Source organism: Humulus lupulus, chromosome 4, assembly GCF_963169125.1.
Source record: "Humulus lupulus chromosome 4, drHumLupu1.1, whole genome shotgun sequence".
NCBI lineage: Eukaryota > Viridiplantae > Streptophyta > Magnoliopsida > Rosales > Cannabaceae > Humulus > Humulus lupulus.
The window spans coordinates 244,463,104-244,477,959 of record NC_084796.1 but is presented as its reverse complement, the minus strand read 5'-3'; the positions used below and the strand labels follow the sequence as shown (position 1 = coordinate 244,477,959).

Sequence of the window (14,856 nt, the reverse complement as noted above, 5' to 3'; positions counted from 1 at the left end):
CGTCCACTGATCAGCTAGTAAGGTAAATATATTTTCACAAGGGAAGGTTCAAAGGTTAACACCCACCTATCCTATACAGGTATCTACCGTAGAATTCTATCACCGTGTTGAGTCGAGTCGAGTCTTGTCAATTCATTGTGAGTCTTTTCTCTGTGTATTCCTTATCGTTGATCAATTTCATTCATGTGGGGGATTGTTGGAAAAATTATATTTTATATATAATAAATAGCCAATTTAGGCTAATGTGTGAATGGAAAATTGATGCCTTAAATGTGGTCCATTGATAGCTGCTAATAAATGCAGATTTGGTCAAGGATGTAATCACCGTAAAAATGGTGAATATTCTGATCGATATCAGAAATTACGGTAAAGATTGTGATTGATCAATATCACTAATTTTGTGGGATTTTTGGCATTAATTCTCTTGTGTCCACACTTGGTATTCCACCCCATATGAAGCCTATAAAAGGAGGCTTCACCTTTCATTCTAGACACACCAACAAAAAGAGTCACTCACTAAAAAAGCTCTCTTGTCTTCTTCTTCTCTGTTTTTCGTAAGTCTTAAGGTGATAGAGTGAAGGTATTAATTCGAGTTCGCTGGAGTAGTGAAAGTGGTGTATTCCTCTACTCGTTAGTCGTTGTATCCTGGGAAGTGGTTGCTCACGTATCCTCTAACACCAATCAGGTAGAGGGGGCAAATCTGCTTTAAGGAAAGCGTGTTTTACGTGCCTCGGCTTTTTTTTTTTCACTTATCAGTTTTATAATTTATTATTTTGTATTTATTTTTCTGTTCTTCAATTAAATAAATTACTATATATTTTGTTCTTCTTCACTATATGATTTCTAACAATCTTAAAGCAGAGTTTGATTCCTTTGGAGAAGAGGAAAAGATTGAAGGGTGGAAACCATTTTTAATTTTTTCTTGATATTTAATCGGTGTTGATAAATTTTTTTATTTTCTATGCCCCCGATTCTTTCTTTAGCTTGAGGTTCTATATTTTAGTTTTGATATTTACTTGACATTTTTTATGATCAATTTCGATTGCCTCATTTATTAACTTATATTTGTGTATTAAGTGCATAAATGAGAATACTATATATATGGAAGTATATGTAAGTATTTTCTTAATATATGTGCATCGGTTTTATAGTATTCCTAGTATGTGATTTTTTTTCCTTTAATACATATAGTAGCATACTTATTTGCATAATGAAATATATGTATATATATATTTATAGGTAGTGTATTATTTATAGATAGTGAGATTTACGTTTAAAAAAAAAAAAAAAGTATTACTGGTTGCATATTTGTGGATATATATATATATATAAATGCATGGTGGAATGTACTTGTTTCTTTTGGTATACATATATATATATATACTTATATATACATGGAAATAATATATGCATTTATATGTCTCATGTTTATATTCTATACTACCTATCATATATATACTCAATGCACATTTTATATATATACGCATAAAATCATATATATGTATATAAATAAACTTTTTTTTTAATGCATATGTATGCTGTTTTATTTGTTTATAAGGTATGCAAAATTAATCTATGCATATGATTAATTTTGGTTAATCAATATATATATTTATTGATACACATAAGTCACATATATATTTCATATATGTATATAAATAAATAAATATATTATGCATACTATATATATATATACATATTATGGTTAATGGATATTTAGTTTCCATATGCAAATTTATATTATTTTACAATATAAATGTATATGTACTTATTTCTTTAAGTATTATATGACCAATCAGATATGGCTGAAAATATGGATGTCATTGCTACTGGAAGCATTGAAGGATCTCCCCGAACTCCAGCTTCAACCACCAAGGACCAATCTAAGGGTCAGGCTGTGCAAGTTTCGGTACCATTGGTACCAACGGTCTCAACGGTTCCTGTGAACCATAATGAGAAACCGGATAAGTTCACTGGGGTGAACTTCAAAACGTGGCAGCAGAAAATGCTTTTCTATCTGACAACATTGAATCTTGCGAGATTCCTAAAAGAGGATCCTCCCTTTATTGGAGAGGATGAGATAGATGTGCAAACTCAGCAAGCAATTGACGCTTGGAAGCACGCTGAATTCCTGTGTAGGAATTATCTTCTGAATGGCTTATCTGACACTCTGTATGGTGTGTACAGTGTGAAGAAAACAGCCAAGGAATTGTGGAACTCTTTGGACCACAAATATAAGGCTGAAGATGCTGGCGCCAAGAAATTCTTGGTTGGTCAATTCTTGAACTTCAAGATGGTAGACTCCAAGAATGTGATAAGCCAAGTGCAAGAGCTTCAATTGATCATCCACGGGATCCATGCTGAAGGAATGGTTTTGAGTGAATCATTCCAAGTAGCTGCAATTATTGAGAAGCTACCCCCTGCATGGAAAGACTTCAAGAACTATTTGAAGCACAAGCGAAAGGAAATGAGTGTTGAAGATCTCATTCTTAGACTTCGCGTTGAAGAGGATAACCAAGGTAATGAGAAGCGAACCTTGAATCCTAATGCTGCCAAGGCAAACTTGATGGAGCATGATAGAGGCTCAAAGGGGAAGAATCCTAAGCACAAGCAAGGGCCCAAGTTGGGACCAAAAGGTGGAATTGCAAAGAAGCCAAAGTTCCAAGGGAAGTGCTTTAACTGTGGCAAGATGGGACATAAATCATCTGAGTGCAAATTGCGCAAGAAGAAAGGCAATGAGACCTATATGGTGGACGCGATATCCCAAGAGGTCGCTGAATTAGACTTATGTGCCGTGGTCTCTGAAGTCAACCTGGTGGATGCGAATCCAAAGGAATGGTGGCTCGACACTAGAGCTACTCGTCATATATGTGCAAACAAGTCAGCATTCTCTGATCTGACTACACTGGAAAATGGAGAGAAGCTCTACATGGGCAACTCAGCAACCTCTGAGATAAAAGGGGAAGGAACTGTGTTCTTGAAGATGACGTCTGGAAAGAATGTCAAGCTGCAAAATGTACTGTATGTGCCTGACATTCGTAGGAATCTGATATCTGGAACTCTGCTGAGTGTACATGGGTTCAAGATGGTGTTTGAATCTCAGAAAATTGTACTCACTAAAGCGGGTGTTCCTATTGGGAAGGGTTATGTAAAAGAGGGCATGTGGAAGATGAATGTAATGGCTGTTAAGCCAAATGCTGTTATTGATAATAATAAAGCTAGTACTTCTTCTGTTTACCTTCTTGAGTCTTCAAATTTATGGCATGGTAGACTAGGTCATGTTAATTATAATTCTCTGCGTAGATTAATTAACTTGAATCACATACCCACGTTCAATATTGATTCAAAGCATAAGTGCGAAACTTGTGTAGAAGCGAAATTAACCAGGTCATCGTTTAAAACAGTTGAAAGAGACACTGAACCCCTTGATTTAATTCACAGTGATATTTGTGATTTAAAATTTGTTCAAACAAGAGGTGGTAACAAATACTTTATTACTTTTATTGATGATAGTACAAAGTATTGTTATGTGTACTTGCTAAAAAGCAAAGATGAGGCTATAGAGAAATTTACTCTCTATAAACAAGAGGTTGAAAATCAACTTAATAAGAAAATTAAGATGATAAGAAGTGATCGTGGTGGTGAGTATGTAGAACCATTTAGTGAACTTTGTGCACAAAATGGAATCATTCACGAGGTAACACCACCTTATTCTCCTGAATCCAATGGAGTGGCAGAACGGAAAAATCGCACTTTAAAAGAGATGATGAATGCCATGTTATTAAGTTCTGGATTACCGCAGAACATGTGGGGTGAAGCTATTTTGTCAGCTAATTATCTTTTAAATAAGATTCCCCGAAAGAAAGATCAAAAGACATCATATGAATTATGGAAAGGTAGACAACCTTCATACAAATACTTAAAAGTGTGGGGGTGTCTGGCTAAGGTGATTGCACCATTGCCAAAAAGAATGAAAATAGGTCCAAAAACAGTAGATTGTATTTTCATTGGTTATGCACAAAATAGCAATGCATATCGATTTCTTGTACATAAGTCTAAAAACCCGGACATTCACAAGAATACGATAATGGAATCAAAGAATGCATCATTCTTTGAACATGTATTTCCTTGCAAAGATAATGGGGTTGGACCAAGCTCTTCTAAGCGAACATCTGAAACGATGGATGATCGAGAACAAGAAGAGGAAACTGATGAAGTCCAAGTAGAGCCAAGGCGAAGCAAAAGGGCAAGGATAGAAAATTCTTTTGGACCAGATTTTCTAATTTATATGATAGAGGCAGAACCTCGAACATATAAAGAAGCTGTGAGCTCTATTGAAGGTCCTTTTTGGAAGGAAGCCATAAGGAGTGAAATTGATTCCATCTTGCAAAATCATACTTGGGAACTAGTTGACCTTCCTCCTGGATGTAAACCTTTAGGTTCCAAGTGGATTTTCAAAAGGAAAATGAAAACAGATGGAACAATTGATAAGTACAAGGCCCGATTAGTAATAAAAGGTTACAAACAACAAGAAGGCTATGACTACTTTGATACTTATTCTCCGGTGACGAGAATAAATTCTATCAGGATGATTTTGGCAATTGCTGCATTGCGAAATCTAGAAGTCCATCAAATGGATGTAAAAACTGCCTTTCTAAATGGAGATCTTGATGAAGAAATATACATGGAACAACCCGAGGGTTTTGTAGTTCCAGGGAAAGAAATGAAAGTTTGCAAACTTGTTAAGTCACTGTATGGACTTAAGCAAGCACCAAAGCAATGGCACGAAAAATTTGATAGTGTCATGATGACAAATGGATTTAAAATCAATGAGTGTGACAAATGTGTGTATATCAAAACCACAAACGAGGGATACATCATTCTATGTTTGTATGTAGATGACATACTCATTGTTGGAAGCAACCAACGAATGGTTAAATCCACCAAAACAATGTTAAACTCAAGGTTTGACATGAAGGAAATGGGACTGGCTGATGTAATTTTAGGGATAAAAATTATAAGGACGCCAGATGGACTCAGTTTGAGTCAGTCACACTATGTGGACAAGATACTTGACAAATTCGGTAAAAATGATTCTGGAATTTCCAGAACACCAATTGATACAAGTCAGCATCTATCCAAGAATAATGGTGAAAGTGTGTCCCAAGTAGAATATGCTAGAGTAATAGGAAGTCTAATGTACTTGATGAGTTGTACTAGACCAGACATTGCCTATACTATAAGTACTTTGAGTCGATTCACGAGTAATCCAGGTGTTGAACACTGGAAAGCAATTGTAAGGGTACTTAGGTACTTAAGGTATACTCGTGACTATGGGCTAAACTACACCAGAGATCCAGCTGTGCTTGAAGGATACACTGATGCAAGTTGGATATATGATATTCATAACTCAAAAGGTACTAGTGGATATGTCTTCACTCTAGGTGGTGCAGCGGTTTCATGGAAATCTTCGAAACAAACTGTAATCACTAGATCTACAATGGAATCTGAGTTTGTTGCTCTGGATAAATGTAGTGAAGAGGCAGAATGGCTACGTAATTTCCTAGAGGATATTCCAGACTGGCCTAAACCTGTGCCTGCAATATGTATATATTGTGATAATCAAGCAACAATTGGCAGAGCAAAGAATGTTCTATATAACGGTAAGTCAAGACATATACGTCGACGACATAATACCATTAGACAATTGATCTCAACTGGAGTTATCTCAATTGACTATGTGAAGTCAAAAGATAATATTGCGGATCCGCTAACCAAAGGGTTAAATAGAGATCAAGTTGAAAAGACATCAGAAGGAATGGGACTTAAGCCCAGAAGAAATAAGGTAGATATAAAGGAAAACCCAACCTAGTTGACTGGAGATCCCAAGATCTAGGTTCAATGGGACAACCTAATTATATAAACCTTGTAAGATCACTGTGGGGACTAACCCTACCCATTCTGTTGATGAAACAGTGATTCTCGTTGGAAAAAGGATAAGCATTAAGCTTTTAATGACCCTTATGCGTCGGAAGTTCGAACGGGGCAATGCGAGATTGTTCTTAATTAAGAGGTCACCTATGTGAGGGAGAAGTGGGGCCGCTTCAAAGGAGAATTGTGGGGGCTAAATTCTCTAAAACCTCTCGCAGAACCAGGCGGATGTTCATGGCCAAAAATGAACATAATCATGAGAACCGATATGATGCCAGGAAGATATATGTGTGAGATATATCGTCATTTACATCAACAGCAGACCGTTCAAAGACATCGCGTCCACTGATCAGCTAGTAAGGTAAATATATTTTCACAAGGGAAGGTTCAAAGGTTAACACCCACCTATCCTATACAGGTATCTACCGTAGAATTCTATCACCGTGTTGAGTCGAGTCGAGTCTTGTCAATTCATTGTGAGTCTTTTCTCTGTGTATTCCTTATCGTTGATCAATTTCATTCATGTGGGGGATTGTTGGAAAAATTATATTTTATATATAATAAATAGCCAATTTAGGCTAATGTGTGAATGGAAAATTGATGCCTTAAATGTGGTCCATTGATAGCTGCTAATAAATGCAGATTTGGTCAAGGATGTAATCACCGTAAAAATGGTGAATATTCTGATCGATATCAGAAATTACGGTAAAGATTGTGATTGATCAATATCACTAATTTTGTGGGATTTTTGGCATTAATTCTCTTGTGTCCACACTTGGTATTCCACCCCATATGAAGCCTATAAAAGGAGGCTTCACCTTTCATTCTAGACACACCAACAAAAAGAGTCACTCACTAAAAAAGCTCTCTTGTCTTCTTCTTCTCTGTTTTTCGTAAGTCTTAAGGTGATAGAGTGAAGGTATTAATTCGAGTTCGCTGGAGTAGTGAAAGTGGTGTATTCCTCTACTCGTTAGTCGTTGTATCCTGGGAATTGGTTGCTCACGTATCCTCTAACACCAATCAGGTAGAGGGGGCAAATCTGCTTTAAGGAAAGCGTGTTTTACGTGCCTCGGCTTTTTTTTTTTCACTTATCAGTTTTATAATTTATTATTTTGTATTTATTTTTCTGTTCTTCAATTAAATAAATTACTATATATTTTGTTCTTCTTCACTATATGATTTCTAACAATCTTAAAGCAGAGTTTGATTCCTTTGGAGAAGAGGAAAAGATTGAAGGGTGGAAACCATTTTTAATTTTTTCTTGATATTTAATCGGTGTTGATAAATTTTTTTATTTTCTATGCCCCCGATTCTTTCTTTAGCTTGAGGTTCTATATTTTAGTTTTGATATTTACTTGACATTTTTTATGATCAATTTCGATTGCCTCATTTATTAACTTATATTTGTGTATTAAGTGCATAAATGAGAATACTATATATATGGAAGTATATGTAAGTATTTTCTTAATATATGTGCATCGGTTTTATAGTATTCCTAGTATGTGATTTTTTTTCCTTTAATACATATAGTAGCATACTTATTTGCATAATGAAATATATGTATATATATATATTTATAGGTAGTGTATTATTTATAGATAGTGAGATTTACGTTTAAAAAAAAAAAAAAAGTATTACTGGTTGCATATTTGTGGATATATATATATATATAAATGCATGGTGGAATGTACTTGTTTCTTTTGGTATACATATATATATATATACTTATATATACATGGAAATAATATATGCATTTATATGTCTCATGTTTATATTCTATACTACCTATCATATATATACTCAATGCACATTTTATATATATACGCATAAAATCATATATATGTATATAAATAAACTTTTTTTTTAATGCATATGTATGCTGTTTTATTTGTTTATAAGGTATGCAAAATTAATCTATGCATATGATTAATTTTGGTTAATCAATATATATATTTATTGATACACATAAGTCACATATATATTTCATATATGTATATAAATAAATAAATATATTATGCATACTATATATATATATACATATTATGGTTAATGGATATTTAGTTTCCATATGCAAATTTATATTATTTTACAATATAAATGTATATGTACTTATTTCTTTAAGTATTATATGACCAATCAGATATGGCTGAAAATATGGATGTCATTGCTACTGGAAGCATTGAAGGATCTCCCCGAACTCCAGCTTCAACCACCAAGGACCAATCTAAGGGTCAGGCTGTGCAAGTTTCGGTACCATTGGTACCAACGGTCTCAACGGTTCCTGTGAACCATAATGAGAAACCGGATAAGTTCACTGGGGTGAACTTCAAAACGTGGCAGCAGAAAATGCTTTTCTATCTGACAACATTGAATCTTGCGAGATTCCTAAAAGAGGATCCTCCCTTTATTGGAGAGGATGAGATAGATGTGCAAACTCAGCAAGCAATTGACGCTTGGAAGCACGCTGAATTCCTGTGTAGGAATTATCTTCTGAATGGCTTATCTGACACTCTGTATGGTGTGTACAGTGTGAAGAAAACAGCCAAGGAATTGTGGAACTCTTTGGACCACAAATATAAGGCTGAAGATGCTGGCGCCAAGAAATTCTTGGTTGGTCAATTCTTGAACTTCAAGATGGTAGACTCCAAGAATGTGATAAGCCAAGTGCAAGAGCTTCAATTGATCATCCACGGGATCCATGCTGAAGGAATGGTTTTGAGTGAATCATTCCAAGTAGCTGCAATTATTGAGAAGCTACCCCCTGCATGGAAAGACTTCAAGAACTATTTGAAGCACAAGCGAAAGGAAATGAGTGTTGAAGATCTCATTCTTAGACTTCGCGTTGAAGAGGATAACCAAGGTAATGAGAAGCGAACCTTGAATCCTAATGCTGCCAAGGCAAACTTGATGGAGCATGATAGAGGCTCAAAGGGGAAGAATCCTAAGCACAAGCAAGGGCCCAAGTTGGGACCAAAAGGTGGAATTGCAAAGAAGCCAAAGTTCCAAGGGAAGTGCTTTAACTGTGGCAAGATGGGACATAAATCATCTGAGTGCAAATTGCGCAAGAAGAAAGGCAATGAGACCTATATGGTGGACGCGATATCCCAAGAGGTCGCTGAATTAGACTTATGTGCCGTGGTCTCTGAAGTCAACCTGGTGGATGCGAATCCAAAGGAATGGTGGCTCGACACTAGAGCTACTCGTCATATATGTGCAAACAAGTCAGCATTCTCTGATCTGACTACACTGGAAAATGGAGAGAAGCTCTACATGGGCAACTCAGCAACCTCTGAGATAAAAGGGGAAGGAACTGTGTTCTTGAAGATGACGTCTGGAAAGAATGTCAAGCTGCAAAATGTACTGTATGTGCCTGACATTCGTAGGAATCTGATATCTGGAACTCTGCTGAGTGTACATGGGTTCAAGATGGTGTTTGAATCTCAGAAAATTGTACTCACTAAAGCGGGTGTTCCTATTGGGAAGGGTTATGTAAAAGAGGGCATGTGGAAGATGAATGTAATGGCTGTTAAGCCAAATGCTGTTATTGATAATAATAAAGCTAGTACTTCTTCTGTTTACCTTCTTGAGTCTTCAAATTTATGGCATGGTAGACTAGGTCATGTTAATTATAATTCTCTGCGTAGATTAATTAACTTGAATCACATACCCACGTTCAATATTGATTCAAAGCATAAGTGCGAAACTTGTGTAGAAGCGAAATTAACCAGGTCATCGTTTAAAACAGTTGAAAGAGACACTGAACCCCTTGATTTAATTCACAGTGATATTTGTGATTTAAAATTTGTTCAAACAAGAGGTGGTAACAAATACTTTATTACTTTTATTGATGATAGTACAAAGTATTGTTATGTGTACTTGCTAAAAAGCAAAGATGAGGCTATAGAGAAATTTACTCTCTATAAACAAGAGGTTGAAAATCAACTTAATAAGAAAATTAAGATGATAAGAAGTGATCGTGGTGGTGAGTATGTAGAACCATTTAGTGAACTTTGTGCACAAAATGGAATCATTCACGAGGTAACACCACCTTATTCTCCTGAATCCAATGGAGTGGCAGAACGGAAAAATCGCACTTTAAAAGAGATGATGAATGCCATGTTATTAAGTTCTGGATTACCGCAGAACATGTGGGGTGAAGCTATTTTGTCAGCTAATTATCTTTTAAATAAGATTCCCCGAAAGAAAGATCAAAAGACATCATATGAATTATGGAAAGGTAGACAACCTTCATACAAATACTTAAAAGTGTGGGGGTGTCTGGCTAAGGTGATTGCACCATTGCCAAAAAGAATGAAAATAGGTCCAAAAACAGTAGATTGTATTTTCATTGGTTATGCACAAAATAGCAATGCATATCGATTTCTTGTACATAAGTCTAAAAACCCGGACATTCACAAGAATACGATAATGGAATCAAAGAATGCATCATTCTTTGAACATGTATTTCCTTGCAAAGATAATGGGGTTGGACCAAGCTCTTCTAAGCGAACATCTGAAACGATGGATGATCGAGAACAAGAAGAGGAAACTGATGAAGTCCAAGTAGAGCCAAGGCGAAGCAAAAGGGCAAGGATAGAAAATTCTTTTGGACCAGATTTTCTAATTTATATGATAGAGGCAGAACCTCGAACATATAAAGAAGCTGTGAGCTCTATTGAAGGTCCTTTTTGGAAGGAAGCCATAAGGAGTGAAATTGATTCCATCTTGCAAAATCATACTTGGGAACTAGTTGACCTTCCTCCTGGATGTAAACCTTTAGGTTCCAAGTGGATTTTCAAAAGGAAAATGAAAACAGATGGAACAATTGATAAGTACAAGGCCCGATTAGTAATAAAAGGTTACAAACAACAAGAAGGCTATGACTACTTTGATACTTATTCTCCGGTGACGAGAATAAATTCTATCAGGATGATTTTGGCAATTGCTGCATTGCGAAATCTAGAAGTCCATCAAATGGATGTAAAAACTGCCTTTCTAAATGGAGATCTTGATGAAGAAATATACATGGAACAACCCGAGGGTTTTGTAGTTCCAGGGAAAGAAATGAAAGTTTGCAAACTTGTTAAGTCACTGTATGGACTTAAGCAAGCACCAAAGCAATGGCACGAAAAATTTGATAGTGTCATGATGACAAATGGATTTAAAATCAATGAGTGTGACAAATGTGTGTATATCAAAACCACAAACGAGGGATACATCATTCTATGTTTGTATGTAGATGACATACTCATTGTTGGAAGCAACCAACGAATGGTTAAATCCACCAAAACTGTAACTCCCATTTTCTTTTTACAAATTATAACAATTATGAAAGATAAGAGAAGATATTTTTATTCATTTTTGAGTGCATTACAATGCTAACCGAATGTTAGAGCTATTAAGTAAAGTGGAAGAATAACTAATGAATATGCAACTATAACATTCATGGGCATTTCATTAGTGTAATACCCATAGAATGATGCTAAATACAAGCAAACAATCACTAAAGTTATGAAAAATAAAGAGAAATTCATGTTTTGATGATGAATTTTATCTAGAAGGTTAAGAGATGAAGAAGTTGTGCAAATAAATGGTTGAAGGAACAAGTATTTATAGGGCAAAAACTAGCCGTTTATGACCGTTGGTGAATAGTGTTCATGACCGTTGGGGGTGTAGTTGTTTTCTATTATGGGATTTTAACAATTCTAAGTTGTTAAAGTAACCAATAGGTGGGAATAATTAATTTATGGGTGTCAGAGAAACTTTTTCAGAAAAGTTTGTGAGTCAAAATTGCTAGACAAAGTAATATAAGAAGATTGGGAAATTTTCATTTTTTTACTATTCACCAGGTACTATTCATAGTGGGTCCCACAGTGGGGTCCGCAAGGGTCCCACAGTAGGGTCCACATGGGTCCCACAGCGGGGTCCACCCCATGGGTCCCACATGTTGATGCAGTAGTGATATAGTGATGACTTAAGCAAATTACTATGCTTGATATTTTGAATATTTTATTATTTTACTATGCTTGATATTTTTAATATTTTATTATTTTACTATGCAGCATAGTAACCCAATGTTTTCCTATAAATAGAGCCTTTCAGAATTCATTTTGAATTACGAAAAATCTTTCTTTCTCTCACTCTGCCTAAAATCTTCTTAACACTCTTTTAAAGTTTTAAATCTCTAAAATCTAGGCGAAGTTCTGTTTGTAACGCTAGCCTACGAAGACCTTTTTGGGTAAGCTCTTCCCGAGCCTTTCTTTTCAGTTATTTAGTTATTATATATGTATAGATTATTTTACTATGCCGTTATAATGCCAAAATTTATATATAGATTATTTTACTATGCCGTTATAATGCAAAAATTTATATATAGATAAATTTACTATGCCGTTATAATACCAAAATTTATATATAGATTTCTTTACCATGTCGTCATATTTTACAATGCTAAAATTGAAATATGAACTATTTTTTTATGTATCCTCATAATACTAAACTTATATAGGCTATGGTCATACTTTGGACTATTATTATGGACTTTTATAACCTTATTCCCTATTATTATGAACAAGTATTATGACCTGGACTTTTTCGTATGACCATGACCACGACTTTTAGACCAAGACCTTGCCATGGACAAATATAGTATGACCATACGCCTGGACATAAAATAAGCAATAAAATAGGAAAAATGGGATAATAACAATTATAAGCTAACATTTCATAATGTAGATTTTATGTAAGTTAATAGTTTGTGTTTTTATCAGGAAGCTAACAATTTCGGTTGTTTTATCAAGACGCAAGGTAAGTAGAATCCTCATCTACAATACAAGTCTTTTATGTGTCTTATGTGCATTTATATGCTTTATATGTTAATCTGTCATATTGTTCTTATGCATAAGTTATTTTCAAAAATGTTATATTTATTATGCATAAGCACGCTTAATGTTCACAGACAAGTTATTGAAAACGTTAAAGTAGAGGTGCTGCTTGGGAGACCTAAGTCCCAAAAATGTAAGGAGGGAGATGTACGTCCCTATATGATGAATGTTTATGAGGGAGAAATTCCATATTATCATGTTTATGTTCAGGTGGGAATGTGATTCCCTATGTAATGCCGGCAGCAGCATCCTCTAGGGCCCAAAAGAAAGGAAAGTGAAAGAAAGAAAGAGAATACATAGCATGTTGCACGTTTATTTTAATGCATATGAGGTAGTTATTCTGCTTACTGAGCCTTAGCTCATCAGTTAATGTTTTGTATTGTAGGTAAGAGGCCCCAAATATAAATCGTTGATGAGTATACGTGGAGCCAACATGACTGTACATATGGGGCTGACCTGAAGGGAGTGGAGTTCTGCTATGCTATTTTATAAATAAACAAGAAACTTGGTTTTATTATATTTCATTAAAAGTATTTTGTGAACTTTATCATTTACTTAAAGCTTTAAAAGTATTTCATGAACTTTGTAATTTACATAAAGCTTTTCAATTTATCAGTTGGATACATTTTCATTTCTACGTTAAGGTGTAGTAACGTCACGAAAATGATTTATAAAAGTATTAAGATTTGTATGTAAGATAAAATTTTTATTTATTTGTGAGTATTGTGTGGTTTGAGGTTATAAACATTATTTATGTATTGTTTAATAAAGTTTTTGTAAATTCAGAATTTCAGTATTGTCGTATTTAGGTTAAAATTTGTTTTTACACTATACATGTATGTTAAGAAAGGAGGTCGTTACAGAGTGGTATCAGAGCGGTTCGGTTTTGAAGACAATCCCATATGTACAAGCATGATGGTAAGCGTGGTACTCATCAAGTAAGTCCTTATAAATATATATATTTGCGTTAAAATTTAATCCCTTAGCAAAGTTATATCTAGCGCTACTTGACGTGTAAATAAGTGATATGGTGATTTACTTTCAAGAAAGTTTTATTCATGGTAATCATCCCAACTCATGACCTTTTAGAATTGAAGAATGGAAGGACATGCAGCTGGAGAGCCTACTGCAGAGCAAACTATTCCAAATGTTGCTGAGCTAATGCGGAGATTTCAGGAAGAAAGGGAGAAAAACCAACGGTTAGAAGAGTTACTAGAACAATTCCTAAGGCAACAAAGAAATGAAGGACGACCACAGGGTAATGAAGAATCACCACATGAGAGCGCAGACCACCCACCAACAAATGGAGCACAACAACACGCACCACCTCCGACTCCTTCAATAGAAGTCAGAAATGCGACAGCTAATTACTCTCCGGAGACCTTTATGAAATTCCACCCCCCGGAATTTTATGGAAGCATTGATTCAAAAGTAACAGAGAATTGGATTCGCACGATGGAAAGACTTTTTGATCTAGCTCGAGTCCCCCAAGTTGACAAAGTACGGCTAGCAATATACTTGTTGAGGGAGGATGCTAGCTATTGGTGGGATACTATGGCGGCCATCCATGGAGTAGACACAATGACTTGGGAACATTTTCGAAACTTGTTGGAAGAAAGATACCTTACAACTGCCTTAAAAGATGAAAAAGCAAGAGAATTCACCTACCTAAGGCAGAAAAAGATGCTGATGGAAGAGTTTATTCGAAAATTTAATGAACTCTCAAGATACGCCCCCCACATGGTCTGTACGGATGAATTAAAAATCAAGCATTTCAAAAATGCTATTCATCCTGACATCCGTAAAGATCTCGAAGTAGCAGACTTGGAGGGAGCTTCTTTTTCCAAAGTAGCTGACAAAGCCTTGAAGATCGAAAGGGCAATACTGATGCAAGAACGGGAGAAAGAAGCTGAATTCAGAAGACAGGGCGCAAGGAACTTCCGAAATCGGCAAAATAACCATTTCATAAAAGGTGGTCCAAGTCAGAGAAATAGTGACAAGAAGCGGCCTAACCAGTGGAGTTTCAACAACAACAACAACA

General features: G+C 35.3%; 1 long non-coding RNA gene across 1 annotated transcript; it reads left to right on the top strand.

The window, feature by feature from the left end:
* Nucleotides 1-11,804: 11,804 nt before the first annotated feature.
* LOC133829494 (uncharacterized) lies at nt 11,805-13,464 on the top strand. Its single transcript, XR_009891808.1, has 3 exons — nt 11,805-12,169; nt 12,702-12,738; nt 13,201-13,464. It is a non-coding gene; the product is annotated as an uncharacterized LOC133829494 (long non-coding RNA).
* Nucleotides 13,465-14,856: the final 1,392 nt, after the last annotated feature.